The 17,567-nt window shown below is 44.8% G+C and overlaps 1 protein-coding gene across 3 annotated transcripts in view; it reads right to left on the minus strand.

Annotated features, from left to right (window-relative positions):
- Nucleotides 1-6,581, minus strand: part of TDRD5 (tudor domain containing 5) — a 1,858,625-nt gene extending 1,852,044 nt beyond the window's left edge. For 2 of the 3 annotated variants that reach the window (XM_078643699.1, XM_078643690.1), the window contains exon 1: nucleotides 6,442-6,578. The gene's annotated coding sequence lies outside the window, so the exon portion shown is untranslated. Of the gene's footprint in view, nucleotides 1-6,441 lie in introns of all 3 variants that reach the window. The other variant, XM_078643707.1, reaches the window with a different exon arrangement.
- Nucleotides 6,582-17,567: the final 10,986 nt, after the last annotated feature.

Consider the following 17,567-nt stretch of genomic DNA (forward strand, 5'->3'; position numbering starts at 1 on the left):
GCACTATCAACATCTTCACATTGTCTTACATGCGAAACTAGTCAATATTAACCCCCAGGCTCCCTTTAACTGTGTGTTTTGTGGATTTTGCAGTACGATGATGGCCTTGTAATCCTAGACCAGAATAAAGTAGGGAACCAGACAGCCTTATATCATGATCTTTGGTGAATATAAAAATAAAGCTGCAATGAAATGGTTTTTAGGACCAAGAATTTTGACTACTTACCCTTATTAAGTTACCTTGTAATTTAGATGCCCGACAACGGCGTTCACCAGTTTTCACACATAGGAAGACACGGCCGCTTATATGTTTGCACTTTGCAGAATTTATTTGAAACCTGAAAGTCCATCAGATGACGCCATCCTTAAGGTAATCAGGGTGGAGTTCCTTGTTCCTGCCATCTCTATCTTACGAGCTTCCGATCTTCTCAGTAAAAATCAGTACTCTATTAGATCAAATTCACTGTAAAATCTTCCGAAAAATTATTTGGTCTCCCAGACGCCATGACATGCTCACAGGTGTGCTTAGAGTTTGGTTTACAAATGCAAGATCTTGCCTACAATGCAGCTTTCCTAATATATTGCTACAGCATAAAACTCATAAAACTCTCTGCAGTTGAAACTCTGAAATTTCATCTCAACAAGGTCATTGACAACAAAAATTGCACCAAAGATCCATTGGTGCACCATTTGGGAAGAGCAAAAACAGCTCTGGTAATCAATTCTAAACGGCCGAAATTAACTTCCAAAGCAGCCCTAAAATCTTCGCTAAAAACAAAGTTGATATTACTCTTGTGCACAAAAGATTTTAGGACCTCAGCACTTTCCCGTAAAGCTATAATTCATTGTGACTTATACACTAGATGCCAAAAACACTTGATGCAATGAATAGGTTCAATTGGAATAACATCAGCTGCATAAGATTCCAGCTCTACCCAATTAACGAATTCAGGAGAAAATGAGTCACAGCATCAAAAGAATCATAACAGTGCAGACTGTACTCTTACAAAGAAACAATTATCCAACTCATGTGGGGCTTTGAACATGCAAGGTGAGGTAGTGTTTGAGCACATAGGACATCTCTGAGTTGTCCTATGTGTTTTTGCTAAACTATTGAAGCTCATTTTCACAAAACTAAATGAGAATGCATGATTTTAGAATGTTAGTTTTTTTCATAATGTTACATTAATTATATGTTTTTAATAATCACAAATTGGGTTAGGTTTTGTAACAATCTTTATTAATTGGACAATAAAACGTAATACTACAGAGCAATGGGCATAACTTATAAATTATATGGTAAAGTGTTTGAAGGAGGTACACAGCTGTTGAAATATTGACAGGGCAAAAGTAAATGCAGTGTGTAAGATTGAAGAGATGATTTGGAGAAGAAAAGAACAGCAATCCAGTGTTGACTTGAAGTAGGTTTATTGAGTTACAGTGGTAAAGACCCCATCCAGCATTCAAGCCTTGCAACCGTCAACTGACCAGTTGCTCACATTCCTAGGCAATATCATGTTCTACATTCCAGATTCTGTAATCTAGAAACGGGAAGCTATGATCTAGGACAGACCCAGGACACTACATCACCTCCCTCTCAATAACAACCAATTAAACAATAAGAACATAGAGAAAACGAATTAAAATAAATAGATAACAAAAAGCAGATAAAACATTACTCATTAAACATAATCTTGCAATCTAAAAGGACGTCCAACCACTCTACGAGGCCTGTCAACTTTCCCTTGTGGAGAAACTTCTGAACATACAGTCACATCAGTACGTTGACATTTGGCACTCTGTTTAAGTTCCACACCCTGTGGTCACTAGTTTTAAAGCATACTTGAAAACCTTTATCACCTTTAAAGGTACACTGAATTTTCAACCCCCTTTACCTAAGCGAGGAGATCTTATCTTCACCCAATCACCCACAAACACCACTGTTTCTTTGACAGCTCTTCTCCCATCAAACCATGTCTTCCTCTTCTCCATAAACACTCTCTCCCTCTCTCTCCAACCTTCCACACAATCACAGTCTTCATCGACTAACAATCTTTTAGTGGAGACCCACGAAGGACAGATGTCTGTGTTTGCCACCCTTTTCTTGAATAGTCGGAAAGGAGATAACCCAGTAGATGAATGTGGGGTAAATCTATATTCCCCACTTTCTTTCTCATGGCCACCTCCCAATCAACTCCAGTTGCTACAACCTGTTGCAAAGTTTCTTTCAGTACTTTCACAAACCTCTCAACCACACCATTGCTTTCCGGAAGATAGAGAGCTGTTTTTTGTGTTTGATTCCCCTAGTAGACAGGAACTCCTCCACAACACCAGAGGTAATTTACACACCACTGTCTGAAAGTAAAGATAGAGGAAAACCGTCCCTCTCAAAAAGACCCTCCAAAACTTCAATGACCACCGAAGATTCAACAGAACTCGAAACCTTAACCTCGGGCCATCCTGAGTACATGCCCATACAAACCAGAACATGCTGATCACGAGATCTTAGTTTGACAGGCCCCAAAATATCGATGGCAATAACCAACCAAGACCCATTAGGCTGCTCTCAACACCATAGGTTGCGTTCTACATTTCAAAACCTTGTCGCTGCACGCACACTCAGAACAATTCCTAACCGCCCTCTCAATCCAGACATCCATGGCTGGCCACGATTATGCTTCTCTCAATCTCCATATGACTGGCACGGGTACTCTTCAATAACCTTTCCCATAAAGTGTGAGAAGCAATCAATCTGCTGCTCCTCAAAAGAAAACCATCAACCACTGTCAGCTCATCTTTGACTTGCCAAAAACCTTTCAAGTCCTGACTACAATCCTTCTCACACCACCCCTCCAGGATCACAGTCATCACCTTTTGTAATAGTCCATCCTTGGCTAATGTCTCTCCAATCACTTTCTGAGCCATACCATCACTAATCAGACAAACATCAACCTCTTCCTCAAATTCTTCACCCCCAAAATAATCACACTCTTTAGACCCTTCATCATGCCCATCACCTAATCTAGATAAGCAATCAGCAAGAATGATACTGGAACCAGGCAAATAAGAGACAACAAAATTGAACTCCTGTAAGGCAACAACCCACTTTCGTATACGGTGAGAAACTAAATAAATTCCCTTTTTGGTGAAAACTTCTTTTAAAGGTTTATGATCCATCAATACTTCAAACTTGCTCCTCCAAAGAAATGTATGCAACTTACAGATAGACCAATAAATAGCCAGAGCCTCCCTTTCCACAACTGAATAGTTGCACTCTGCACCTCTCAAAGGTCTGGACATAAGCAAAATAAGTGGTTACTACATAGCATACACAGAGTATACCCATTAATTAACATCAAATATTATTAAGATGTGAAAATTATACACTTCAGTGACATAACCCACTAAGTGCAACCACAATTAGTAAAAAATAGTGCTGGGATAAAGATTTTGCGTTTCTCACACTGATAATGAACAAGCTGTGAGCATCAGCATAGCAGATGATAAGCACAAAGGAGCTGAAGCCGTGGACCTAAGCGTGAACATAAAGGAATGCATATGGAGAACACAAAAAATGCTGTGTGCATCAGCAAGACACTAACCAGTACCCGCATTTGGCTGTCTGTACTGTTAAACAGAGGAAGACCTGCCGGTGCTGCCGAATCGGGCTGTGCGCTGTAGTTGTCAAAGTCTGCAGTTATCAGCGTATTGTTAACAAGGCTGGGCGCATCAGCGTGTCCCAAGAAGGAAGTTGTGTGCAACCACGTAACTAAAAAGAAATTATAAAAACCCAAACAAATATGTACTCCAGGGCGTCCTACGTAGAGGTGTAAGTGCGTCTAACGCAGTTCCTGTAGTCCACAGCACAGGAAATCCAATCCAAAATGGCCTCCATGTGTCTGAGGTGGGCGCTTACGTGCGTCTGACGTGTAAGGAGCACTTCACCCTGGAGATAGAGTAAGAACAACAGTAATTACGTCTGGGTTGTCGCAACTGACAATGACAGCATGCGAAGAATGTCAGCACGCACTTCCTAGCGTGCCAAACCTCCCCATGACAGCCACCTTCGTGTGCAAGACAGCGGGAGAACAAAGACTAAAAACAGCACCCTTCCCAAGAATTTATTCAAAAGAAAAGGGCTCCAAGCAGTCTCCGAAAGGCACGTCAATGATCATCACTGCGTAGTCATCCTGCAGAAGCTGCTTTGAAAATCAGGTAAGCTCGATGAGTTGGGGTCTCCAGTGGACACGCAAGTCCTTCCAGTCGCCGCCAAATGTAAGATTGAAGTGATGATTTGGAGAAGAAGAGAACAGCAATCCAGTGTTGACTTTAAGTAGGTTTATTGAATTACCGCGGTAAAGACCCCATCCAGCATTCAAGCCTTGCAACGGTCAACTGACCAGTAGCTCACATTCCCAGGCAACATCATGTTCTACATTCCAGATCCTGTAACCTAGAAACAGAAAGCTATGTTCTATGGCAGAACCAGGACACTACACAGTGCTTACAAGTGAGTAGGAGAACGGGTGTGTTGGAGATGGTGAAGTGAAAGATGCAAGGAAGTACATGAAGGGGAATGTGAATAAATTATGCTGAAAATGAAAGAAGAAAAGTGAGATTGGCAGATTAATGAATACAGAAAGATGTAGGGTGAAAAAGGGCATAAGTGGATAACAGAAGACTACAGAGGAAAGTTTTCTGTGTGCACTGTTTGACATGTCTGGATACCAGGGCCAGAGTTCCTGCTGGAGAACAATCAGAGTTTGTCTGGTGGCACACATAGAGAAGCACATAGGGTTAATATGGTTGCTGCAAAAATGTGCAAATCACAGAACTTGATTTTATGTGGATAGCTCAGTGGGTTAATGCTTTTGTCAGAGATCCTTTTGTTACTTGCCGTTCCTATGTAACAATCCTAATGTAGCACAGTGACCTATGAACACTCAAAGTGCTGCATGCAAACTCTATGGCATAGGTTAGAGTGTTATGTTTTTTGCCCAGTTTTTCATTATCCTAAAGTTGCTAAAAAGGGTTAGTAGGGGTGGAAATACATTCTTATTACTAATGCCAAATCCAATCACTGTAGAAAGTTTTAAATCCCAAGTGTGAGCTTCTCCATACCAAACACTCACTCACTGCCTACTATTATGGTTTACATGATTCCAACACCATGTAATCCTCATTGTCTTATGTAACATTTGCTATAGACTGATTTACACATGCATGATTAACTTTCTCTGTTTATGTATGTGTGATGTAAAGTACTCTGACACCTTACACTGATATGAGGACTAAAAAAACGAATGAAATGTGAGGGAGGGGTTATTAAGAGATGAAGGGCACTGTTGGAGGGTGATATTAAGGAAATTTGTGGTTAAGGAAGTAATTGGGGGAGCGCTAAAAAAAGATTGTTGCACCAGGCGCCACCACCACTAGAGCCGGCCTTGCTGGATACAACAGAAATCTCACAGAGAGGCACCAAAATACTAGTTGGTTGGTAAGCAGTTGGCAACACAGAACTTTAGTTTACCTGTTTTAAGCTATGCCTACAATAATATAGGCCACGCATCTTAGGAAGAAATACAATCTAAAACTTTTTAGGGCACGCCCATTTTAAAGTCCTCTCTTTCCCCCTACACACTTTTTGCGTCCCCCTCAAAGGCAGATACAAGTCAAGGAAATCAGTTCAGGTTACACACAACTGTTTAGAACGAGGGTTGCAGGTTATGCGTCGAATTAACTGTAAGAGGGGAGGCCTGTTAGCCAAGCAAGTTCACAGGGTAAGATGATTGAAGCACCCAGGTCTCTGCTACCTGCCTGAACCAGATGATTTAACCAGGCCTCTGTCTCTTGCTGGTTGTCTTCAATTGCCCTAGTTGAGTCAGAGAGGATGCAACAGTCTGGCTATCATAACCGATCCAGAGAGGAGACAGGAGCATGGCTGCCCCAGCTCTTACTTAGCGAGGCCTAGCTTAACCTACCGGTACAGGGCGAGGATAAATGCCTGGATGTCCCAACTCATACTTAAAGGGGGGTAGGGGCCTGGTTCCCCAGCCATTTTAGAGAAGTGACGCAGACCCGACTTCCCCCGCCGGTTCAGGGAGGAAGCAGGGGCCTAGACGTCCCCGCAAGGCACAGAGAAAGGGCACGCCTCGAAGTCAACACATTGTCAGGTCAGAATCGCTCATTTGTTCGTTTAACGAAAAAGGGTCAACACGTGTAAATGCAAAGAGAAAGAACAGCGGTTCCTCCCTACGGTGGCTTTTTTAAGGATACGATGCGGTTACCTTTGCACTTCGCTCTTGTTAGTGTCTAATTTCTTGGACAAAATCGTGCACTAAGAGCTGTGTTTGGTCACGCTTACTTCGGGCCAATTTGCAAGTACGCTCATTGAGTTTAAGACTAACCCTGGATAAAGGAACTACGCAAGCAAGTTCTTACCTGCTGCTCAGTGTTCTGTTTAGGTCCGTAAAGGATGTAGTACACGCCCGCCCTGCGTAGACATAGCGTGCGCGCTGACGTCAAACAGCCGCGCAGAGCGCTCCGCGGGGGCGCAGCATCGAGAGTACTGCAACGCTTGCTTTTGTATTCACAGGCTGTAAAAGGAATCATGCGATAAAAAGATTGCAGCTAGTTGGTTTATATCAGAGGCGCAACTAGAGCCAAATTTCGGGGGGAGGGGGGTAGAGACTACTAAAAATGTCGGGGTGGGGGCTAATTCTTCTAGCAGTGGCTCTAAGTAGGGGTGAAATAAACAACGAAGCCTCGTTAGTAAGTAAATTGTCTTTTAAAGACCTGCGAAGTACTTGGGTGCAGCTGCAATAAGACGGACGCCAGACCAGCGAGCCTACAGCAGCTCAAAAATTGTATGTGTGCCCGGAAGCTATCGCAGCCTGGGCTGACACACACGACCGAGGGGGTGGGGCCGAAGCCCTTTGAGCCCTATGGGCGTTGCGTGCCTGGTTTATTTCAAGTTGGGTGCTAAATGTCTGCTATGTCTGATAGATGCGACCCTTGTGTTGCCCAAACTCTCTTTCTTCTCATCCTGCTAAAAGATAGTGACTGTGCTCTAAACATCGGCTGTGTGAGGTGTTTTTGAGCGTCCTGTATTTGATACAAGCTTGGTGAGACGGAGGTAGGGGGGCCAATGCCCAGAGGCGCAACTAGAGCCACATTTCGGGGGGGGGGCTAAGAAAAAATTTCGGGGGGGGGCTGAACTTTAATCAGTAGGCAGAGTGGAGCGCAGAGTCGAGCTGCAGGGGCTCTTACAAGGGCTGAAACAATAACAATGCCTAATTAACATTCAAATGGTCTTTAAACGACCTGTGAAACGTTCGGGTGCGGCTGTGTGTGTGCCCGGGATCTGTCTCATCCCGGGCTGCCACACACGACGGGGGGGGGGCTGAAGCCCGGTGAGGTCAATGGGTGTTGCGCGCCTGCCAATGCCCTTATTACTTGTAATCAGCCTCGGATTGGTAACGCGGGCAAAGCCCGAGGGGCCGGTGTCCGAGTTCTGCTGTGGGCTGCTTTTCTGAGCAGTCTATGGCCGATTTTGGGTGGTGTCTCTATTTTCCGAATACAGCCAGCGGCCCAGTGGGTGGCTGAGTGGTCATTCTGCAGGCAGATGGGCGCTCATTAATACCCATACCCCCCTTACCCCCACCAACACCGCCGGTCTCCCCCCCCCCCCCCGGTTTAGCAACAGGCAGAGGTGTCACTCTGTTGTAAACTGAATACTTGATTTATCTGTGCTTTGCATTACTTCCATGTTCTTCCCTCCCCGCTATTCCAGAATGCTCTTGCGTCTGTGGACTCTATATTCTTTCAGGGCAGTTGATGGATCGCTCAGCAGGCGTTGGGTCTTTAACTGCTGCGCTCCTAATAAACTCACCTATCTACCTTAAATGGTGTGTGAGCATTGATTACAACAATTTGGCGACGATTTGTGCCTGCTGATCCCAACATACCCAGCTATCCGACACCCGAGACGTGGTGGAGAAATTCTCTGTCGGAGCGGAGCGCAGAAGGACCCAGCAACGACGAACCCAGTAATTCTGAAAAATCTCCTACCGTGAGATTTCGGATATCAGACACCTCATCGCCTCATCGGTGTACTCAAGAGCTGTTTTGGGACTTTTGACCGGTTTCTGTCCTTTGTAACCGTGAGTAAAGCTGTATCCTAGCAACAGGCTTCAAACCTCCTCCCGTGTACTCGAGCCCAGAGCCCAGAACGCAGATGCCTGACGTGCTTAGCGCCTCTACATAACTTCCGGCCATAATGATGTCAGCACGCTAGGAAGTCAGACGTGCGTTTCAAGCCTCGTTTCAATTAAGCGGCCATTTTGAAGGTCCAAATTGAACGCACTGAAGTTACCAATCTCCTCATTTTCAGACAAGAACCTTACACGTCGGAATTTCACTCGCATATGAAACGAAGGTATTTATTCTAACTATATTATCATAATAACACAATTTTGTTTCACAATGGCAACAGCTCAGAATATAAACATTACGTCTCCTCCACCTTTCCTAAATGAACCAGGCAATCCCCCTGTACCATGGGAGGATTGGTTCATTATTTTTGATAACTACTTAGAAGCTATAGATGGGCAAGGATTCTCATCAAAAAGGAAGAAAGCAATACTATTGAGTACACTTGGGAAGGAGGGGCAAAGGATTTTCAGATTTTTACCAATCGCATTACAAGCAAATGGTGAAGCAATTCCTGATATGTATAAAGAAGCAATCTCCAGATTAGAAGTTAAGTTTGCCAAGGAAGAAAACCTTGTGATGCACCGGTACAAATTCTATACCCAAAAACAGAGGTCAGAGGAGGGCATAGATGACTTTGTCACACGACTCAGAGAGTTATCAATAAAGTGCAAATTTGGAAATATGGCAGAAGAACTCATTCGTGACCAGCTAATAGTGCAGTGTAGCAGTCGGAAAATACAAGAGAGACTTTGGGCGGCCAAAAATCCGACCCTCAAAGTTGCCATCGAATTAGCACAAGTCATCGAAGAATCAGAGAAATGCATCAGGGTCATTGAAAACTCAAAAAAGAAACAAATGGACCAGGAAGTGTCCATAGTTTCAGACAGAGATGGGGATTATGATTCCCAATCAGGTGTAGAAGACTCTGTTGCTGTCATCAGGAATAAATGGAAAACTCTTCCTAAGAAAACCACTCCTCAAAACAAGTTTTGCAGTAGATGTGGCAGTTATTCGCATTCCTCAGAGGCCAGATTTTGCTTTGCCACAAACAAAGAGTGTTTAAAGTGTGGCAAAATAGGACATTTCTCTAAGATGTGCAAAACTAAGAGTAAGCAGAAAGTTGCTGTCGTAGAGGATTCCTCAAGTGAATATGGAGGAGACAAATTATTAGTAATTAGAGACTCGGATGTTGTCACTGTTAATGACCAAAGGATGAACAGACCCAAGGCGATCTTTACAATTGACAAACGCGAGGTATCGCTAATGGTTGACACTGGATCCCGCCATACTATTATTCCACAATCGACATTTAAAGAACTTTGGTCCAACAAAACTCTACTTGAGAGTGACATTTCTCCCAAAGGATTTCAGGGAGAAACCATAGATATTATTGGCTACTTTGAATCTAGCATTGTGTTCAAGAAAAGGTCCATAATAGGGAAAGTGTATGTGTCGCTTGATGGACCACCTATTTTAGGATGGATTCATCAATACGACCTCTACATAATCATTAATCCGAGAGCTCCTGACCAAGTCATGGTTTTGGAGGATGACTCGATAGATATGATTTTGAGTGAGTTTGCGTCTGTTTTCAGGAGGGAATTGGGCGAATTGAAAGGCTATTCACACTTGATAAAAATGAAAGATGGGTGCATACCTATACAACACAAACTCAGGAGAGTTCCCCTCGCCATTAGGGATGAAGTGAGAACGATATTAGAAGAAATGTTACAGAGTGGGGTCATCGAACCTGTAGAAGCGTCACCGTGGGTTTCGCCAGTAGTGATTTCAAAAAAATCGGATGGCAAGCTACGCTTCTGCATTGACCTCAGGTCTGTAAATAAATGCGTAGTTGCAGACATTTTTCCACTCCCAAACATCAATGAATTAGTGTCTACACTACAGGGCGCCAAATATTTTTCAAAACTTGATCTCAAAAGCGCTTACCACCAGGTTAAATTACATGACAAGTGCAAATTCATCACCTCATTCATCACCACAGAGGGTGTCTTTCAGTTCACTCGTTTACCATTTGGTTTAATATCGGCGGCAAGTGTATTCCAGCGTTTAGTACATGAGTTGTTTAAAGATCTTGTAAAAGTAATATATTTTCAAGATGACATTCTTGTGTTTGGCAGTTCTGTAGAGGAACACAACAAATTGATTAGACAAGTACTGCATAGAATAGGTGATGCTGGACTTACATTACGTAAAGAGAAGTGCGTATTTCTTGTTCAACAGATTGAATACCTAGGGCATGAGATCTCTGCAGATGGAATTAGACCCAAGAAAGATTTATTACAAGCAATAAGGTCAGCCCCTCGCCCAAATGATAAAGACCAATTGAGATCCTTTGTAGGTCTTATAGAATACTATTCCAAATTTGTTAGCAATTTCTCAGAAAAGACTATTGAGTTGAGGAGTTTACTCAAGAAGGGTTGCAAATTTGTTTGGGGTACAAACCAGAATAATGCTTTTGAAATGATCAAGGAACAAATTTGTAAGGCAGGTGTTTTAGCTCCCTTTGATACGAGGCTTCCAACGATTCTCATGGTTGATGCTAGTGCATTTGGATTGGGTGCCATACTAATTCAGAAACATGGTTCCTTAGAGAGGTCTGTTGCCTTCGCTTCTAAGACATTATCAGAAGCTGAGAAAAATTACAGTGTAATAGAAAAGGAGGCTTTGGCTGTAGTGTGGGGTGCGCACTATTTCCGGACATATCTTTGGGGCATTAGTTTTAATATCAAAACTGATCATAAACCTTTACTCAGAATTCTTGCTCCAGGTGGAGCGGTTAGAGGTTCTCCTAGATTAGCCAGGTTGGCTTCAAAATTGCAAGATTTCCATTTTCATGTAGAACACATTCAAGGTTGGAGAAATCTCCAAGCAGATTGTTTTTCAAGATTACCTTTAGCAGCTACAGATACTGATCTTCAAGTTGATCTATTAGATGAGAGTGTTGCATGGGTACAGGACGTCACCTCTTTTGGAGTAGGTTCATTCTCACACCAAGATTGGGTTGATGCCATGGAGAGTGATGAGGTGCTCAAAGAGGTGATCAAATTACTTAAGGATGGTTCTAGGAGAGAGAGTTATGTACAAATCTCTGTTCGTCCTTACATTAAGATATTAGACGAATTATCTACATGTGGAGAAAACATAATATTACGAAATGACAAGTTTGTTCCGCCATGTAACCTCAGACACAAACTTTTTGACATTGCACATGAAGGGCATCTTGGGCAGACATTAACTCAACAGAGACTCAAAAACAATTTTTGGTGGCCTGGAATGGATGCACAAATTACAATGTGGGTTGAACAGTGTGAGTTGTGCAAGGAAGGAGAAAAACGTTTGAAAGTAGCTGTAGGCTCTAGCATGGGCGAAATAGCGTGTCCTGAGGTACCATGGCATACCATATGTATGGACTTCATCGGACCCATGTCTGAGCTTCCCCTACCTCAACGTTTTGCCATTGTGTGTGTTGATGCATTTTCCAAATGGGTTGTTGTTAATTTTACCAACGACATCACTACCGAGACCACCATTTTGTTCCTTAAATCCTTGTTTCATTCTGAGGGTTTTCCAAATGTGATTGTCACTGACAATGGGACTCAGTTGGTCTCACAGAAAATGCAGAATTTTCTTTCTAATTCAGGTGTGTCCCATCACCGTACCTCACTCTACAATCCCCAAGGAAACGGTTTGTGTGAGAGGATAAATAGACTAGTGAAGGGAACAATACAACTAGCTGTCTCAAGTGGGTGCAATGTGTCTGATATTGTTCAGCAGATGGTTTATGCTCATCGTACGACAGTGCATGGAAATTCCATGAAATCTCCTTTTGAGATTTTACGGGGAAGACCACCGAGTACAAAGCTAGTTCCATCTTGGTTCAAGCAACTCTTGTTGAACCAAGGGTCTGTTGTTCCTAAGTCTTCTACAACTGAGAATTGTACAATTTCAAAAGGGGATAAGGTTAAAGTTAAACCTGGGAGATGTACTAAAGGTTTGTCAAAATTTCGAGGGCCATTTACAGTAAAAAGAGTTTTTTCTAATTATGTACTCTTGGATAATGGGGAGAAATGGAATCTGAGACGTGTTGCTATATACCAGAAATGTAGACAAAATCCTTCTGTTCCTATAGTTCCTGCTTCTCCTTTCTCCACTAAGGAAGGGGATAGTAGTGGATACATGCTTTTATCCCAAGAATCTGCTCCCTCCTCCTCTTCGGACAGGTTCTGCTCTGGAGGTGGTGATGCATCAGATTCTGGATCTTCTGCCACTTCATCAACTATTATTGATTCTTCCTCTTCTCTTCCTCCTCCCCTCACTACATCCAGATTTCCAAGGTACCGCAAACCTCCCAATTATCTAAATGATTATCTTTGTAATTAATATGTTTTCTTTCCAATTGTTTGATTTATAAGGAAAGGAGATGTGTTGTAAACTGAATACTTGATTTATCTGTGCTTTGCATTACTTCCATGTTCTTCCCTCCCCGCTATTCCAGAATGCTCTTGCGTCTGTGGACTCTATATTCTTTCAGGGCAGTTGATGGATCGCTCAGCAGGCGTTGGGTCTTTAACTGCTGCGCTCCTAATAAACTCACCTATCTACCTTAAATGGTGTGTGAGCATTGATTACAACACACTCCCTTTGTCTCGCTGGCCGGCCCCTTAATGTATGCACATACTGAGCGGGGCAGGGGGCCTCAGTAGAAGTGGCCTCACTTGTTTTCCGGTGTGTTTCACTAGTGTAAACTAATGCGTGCATTTTTTAAGCCCCCCCCCTCCTTCTTTATAATGCAATTACGCTGAAGCAGTGATATGAGGAAATGCATTATGCAAATGAGGGCCGATTTTTCTTGAGTGCCATGGCCGATTTTCAATCCCAATCCGACCCTGCTTGTAATCCTCATAGTACGCACACAAGGTGCCATTTACTCCTCCCAGACCCCCACCTTTTCTTTCAGCGCCGCTGTCCCAAAGAAAGCTTAGATTTGGGTTACGTTGTCCAAGGCGTAGCTTTTTATTCACATCAAACAAGGTATTCAAACCAATCCAAAAGGACAAGTAACCTATACTTGTATATATTTAATATTTACAAAAACACACTTTAGCGGCATCAACAGGTAAAAGGCAGTAAGGCAAATAGTCACAACATTAAACTTGGCCTTCTCGGCCCATCCAGCACCCCCTCTGCTGCGCACATTGTACCAGAAGGCCCCAACACACCACAGTAAGCTGCTGCACAACTTGAAATCCAGGGTACCACATAGCGCACTGGCCCACCGGATACCTGAACACAGGCAGTCGCCCAAGGTTCTAGTCAGGCCATACGTCGTGGCTTAGGGCGGAAGATTCCACCACCACCAACAGGTCAGTCACCCCTCCCCACCTGCCCGGTGTCAAGCCAATCCTACCCCCTCCTGGGGTCCATCCAGTCGCGGAACCTCCCCTGATGGAACAGCTCTCTTTTCCTTAGCTGGAGCAAAATGTGCCGAATTGTGCCTATGGTGGAAACTGCTAAGATTCTTTAGACCGAATGGTTCAGCTTTTTTACTAACTCATTTCTGGCTCTAACCAGTGCCCCCGCCCATACAGACCACAGTCTGACCGACCACAGGATTGAGGTTGTCGGTAAGTATTTTCTTATCCATGACATGGCTGCGAACAAGGCCTCTCTCAACCCTCGCCTGCCTAGCGGTATCATATCATTCCCACCTGCGTGAAGACACCACCATTTCTGAGATACAAAAGGCCCCAAAAAAGGCCAGCGTGTATGTGAGGCTGAATAGCTTTACTTCGTGCTTGGAGCTGCAAACCTGCTGCAAGACCCTCAATATTCTCCCCAACCTCTCAATGTTTATAGGTTGTCTGCCGTCTTCCACAACAAGACTATGCGTTCTCATCCCCTCATGGCCTTCACACCTTAAAGTCCTTGGTGGGATCCCTAACCCTTTTAACCCTGCAAAGAAGGCAATGGCAGACAGCTGCCTGCGCACTAGGTGCAATGATTTTCCCCTGTTCCTCTGTACCACGAGAAAACCCAGTACCTCTTCTGAGGTGAACTTCTGTGTTTCGTCATCCAAATTGAATGATGCATCGCACACCCCCCAAGCCTTTTCGAACATATGTTTTGTCTTGGGTACCAGTGATTAGGTATGTGGCAATGGGGAACCAAGGCTCCACAACTCCTCTGGGAACTCCGCCATCACTACGTCCGCTTGCAGCCACCGTGCCCTGAACTCTGCCAACTTAGACCGAGATAAAGCGTCAGCAACTGCATTATCCACCCCTGGTACATGTTTGGCAGAAAAATGCACGTTATGCAAGAGACATAAGAAAATCCGAGTCTTAAGCAATCGCAACACCCAAGGGCATTTCGCGCTTTGATTATTGATTGCCATGACTACTGAAATGCTGTCCATTAAAAAAAATGATCCTGTTGTTTGCTACTGATGCACCCCAAATGTGTAGGACCACAATGATAGGAAATAATTCTAGAAAGGTAACATTGCGAGTGCTCCCAGACGCTACCCATTCCCCTGGCCAATGCTGCATGCACCACCTGGAGCCCAACACTGCCCCAAACCGAATGCTGCCCGCCGAGTCTGTGTAGAGGGCTGCCTCCTTCGTGGTCTGTGCTGGTTTCTACAACAATAGTGTTCCCATGAAATTATCTAGAAACCCCTTCCACGTCTCCAAGTCCTCTTTGACCTCTGCAGATAATCTCATGTGGTGGTACTTTGCCTGTAGTTGTATGGTGTTATTTGAGAAAACTCTCCCCATGGGTATCAATCTCAGGGCGAAGTTCAATTGCCCTACCAAGGCATGCAGCTGGTGTAGTGTGACCTTCCTGACTGTTAAACAGGTGCCAACAGTCCTTGAATGCCCACACCTTCTCCTGCGGCAACCTACACTCCCCTGCTACTGAGTCTATCTCAGTACCCAGGAAGGACAAGCATGTTGTGGGGCCTTCTGTCTTGTCCTCAGCTGAGGGTACCCCAAAAGCCTGTGCCAGCTGCTGGAAGCCCTGCAGGGCACTCAAGCATGCCGGGTCGCCCAGGGCACCCATGAAAAGAAAATCATCCAAGTAATGGACCACATCGTCCGATGACACCAAGTTCCTGACCGCCCACTCCAGGAATCTACAGAATGTTTTAAATACCGAGCACGCTATGGAGCATCCCATGGGCATGCCCAAGTCGAGAAAGTACAGACCCACAGAAGTGAAACCCAGCAAGCGAGTATCCTCCACATGCACTGGCAGAAGGACGCCTCTAAGTCTGACTTGGCCGTTAGGGCCCCCCTGCCTAATCTCTGCAGTTTTGCAATGGCCTCATCAAAGGTGGTATACTGCACTGCGCACAGCTTCTGATCCAATCAATCATTCACACAGAAACCCATGGGATAAGAGAGGTGGTGTATCAAACGGAATTTGCCTTGCTACTTCTTTGGGACCAGCCCCAGGGATGAACAAAGCAGTGACATGCATGGTGGAGAGCTGAAAGGACCCGCCACCCTGCCCCCACACACCTCCTTTATTATATTTTCCTGTACCAGCTCATGCTGTTGCAATACTGATAACTGATTCTTGGGTGGAACTGAGTCAGGGGGTGTCCTTGGGAAGCAATGTGGAACCCGTCCTTGAAACAGTAGTACAGCCTGTGTGCGTAATTGCTATTTTTATACTTGCTAAGGAGATGAGTAAGTACATGTAGGCGGATTGGTGAAGGGAACTTGCTAGAATTAAGTGGACTGTTTCCCCTTAGGGGTTGTTTGCTCTCTCTGCTTCCCATGCTTTTTGAATCACTTAATCTGTGGGTGCCCTTGCATCCCACAGAAGGAGCAAATGTGCTTGAACCTACATGCTGCCCCCTTGGTGCATTTCTTCTTGTTGTACTGCCAGCAGGCCATTTTTTTGTCCCTTGTGCTTCTGTCAAATCGAAAGGACTGAAGTGACTTCCCTGCTAACTGAGACATATTGAACTCTGTGTGCCAAATATTGATCTCCCTCTGGTCCCTCTCTATTTCTGCCCTAACCATCTGTCTAAACTTTATGTCGTACTGTAGCCACGCTTACCCTTGGAACTCAGAGGCCGCCCCATGTATGAGAGACACGTGCTCAAATAATTGCGGGGCCAATGATGGGAATTTCTCAGTACAAATTGCTGCATAAATGGAGAAACCTGTCACCCAGCTCTTTAGGGACTACTCCACCCGCACAGTTTTTGGCTTCAGTTCACTCTCCTTCCCTGATCTGGTCCTACTTGGGACCACCCCTGCATTGATTAAGTCAAATACGTTCACAAATTATTCTCCCTTGTTAATCTTTTCTCTCGTCTCTGTAGGTCCGTGTAATTACTGAAGGAGGTGGACCCAAATATTAAGGGGGTCACTGTGGTTAGCGACTGTACTACTGGCACAGATGGTGGTGGCACCGGAGCACCTCCCCCCTCCGTTACCGGGGCCTGTGGAGCCGCAGTGCTTCCTTCTGCTTGTGTCACTGCTGGCCGCCATCCCCACCATTGGCGAACCCACTCACGCCGCTGTCGGTCAACACAATTATGGTCTGTCCCTCCGTACCCACGCTAGTGCTGAGTACCCATCCCCTCACCGCCTGGTCCGAGCTGCGGGAGGCCGTGTCCTAAGCAATTGACTCACCCACCACTGAATATACTGTTTCAGCATATGCGCTGGTCTTGTCCTGCTGCCCATCCCTATAGCAAGCCAGGACCATTCTCTGTCATTTATGCGCCGTGTCGTCTGGCTGTTGCTGTTGCTCTGACCCCCTGCCAACTTGTGAAGCACCACCTCCATGCCATGCCGCTTTGCTGCTTTCCAAAATTATATCTCCTTTAATCTACCGTGCATTGCCTTTGCTTGTACCAATTTCTAGTTATTGATGCCTCTTCACCCCTGATGCGCGCACCTCAGCTCGTCCAATTTTGGTTAGCCCTTTCCCCCCGGGGTCACACCAAAGACGTGCAGGCTGGCCATAATTCCTTAATTAATGGGGACCACCCCCCACCCCATGTGACGTAAACAGGTGTGTCCACCTTCAATAATATGCGCTATTCTGTGCGTTGTTTAAATCAAAACTGGGCCATCCTGGCACTGAGATTTGCACATGTGCAAGCTAATTGAGGCTGCCCCCGCTTCCCGTGTCCGGAGCCAGCCGTGTCCACTACCAATTATGCGCTCCTCCGTGCGATATTTAAAACCAAAGTCTGGGCCACCCCGTTAATCGTGCAGATGCCGTTCTCACCCATTGCTTAAATCCATTGAGGTCGCCCCCGCTCCGTGTGTACGGAAGCCAGAAGTCACAAACAGACCGTCAAAAGA

Source organism: Lissotriton helveticus, chromosome 1_1, assembly GCF_964261635.1.
Source record: "Lissotriton helveticus chromosome 1_1, aLisHel1.1, whole genome shotgun sequence".
Classification (NCBI taxonomy): domain Eukaryota; kingdom Metazoa; phylum Chordata; class Amphibia; order Caudata; family Salamandridae; genus Lissotriton; species Lissotriton helveticus.